Below are 319 nucleotides of genomic sequence, written 5' to 3' on the forward strand. Positions count from 1 at the left end.
GAGAGCCCCTCGCTCCATGCCAGTGTTCTAAGGAGCCCGGCTCCTGCAGGCAGATCAGCCGGGATGAATACTGCGTGTTTGCAGTAACAGTTACTATTCTATTCATTTAGTATTGAAGAACAACTAAAACCCCAAAGACTTGGAAGCCGAGGGGGTGGCTCTGGGGCACGGGACTGCTCCAGGTTTGTTCTGGAGGGAGCGAGAGCTGAACTGAGGGCAGCAGCTGCAGTGCAGGACAAGGTAAAGCCTTTCCATGTTGGGGTGCCAGTGCCACGGCTTTCCTGGCACAGCTCTTGCCCGTGTGGGATGGAGGGGGATG

General features: G+C 56.1%; 1 protein-coding gene across 1 annotated transcript in view; it reads right to left on the reverse strand.

Moving 5' to 3' along the window:
- LOC104405694 (collagen alpha-2(IX) chain-like) overlaps window positions 1-319 on the reverse strand; it is a gene marked incomplete at its 5' end in the record, with an annotated part of 8,645 nt that overhangs the window by 7,052 nt on the left and 1,274 nt on the right. The gene's annotated exons all lie outside the window — the stretch shown is intronic.

The sequence above is a fragment of the Nestor notabilis genome, unplaced genomic scaffold (assembly GCF_000696875.1).
Source record: "Nestor notabilis isolate BGI_N333 unplaced genomic scaffold, ASM69687v1 scaffold26345, whole genome shotgun sequence".
NCBI classification, from domain to species: Eukaryota; Metazoa; Chordata; class Aves; order Psittaciformes; family Psittacidae; genus Nestor; species Nestor notabilis.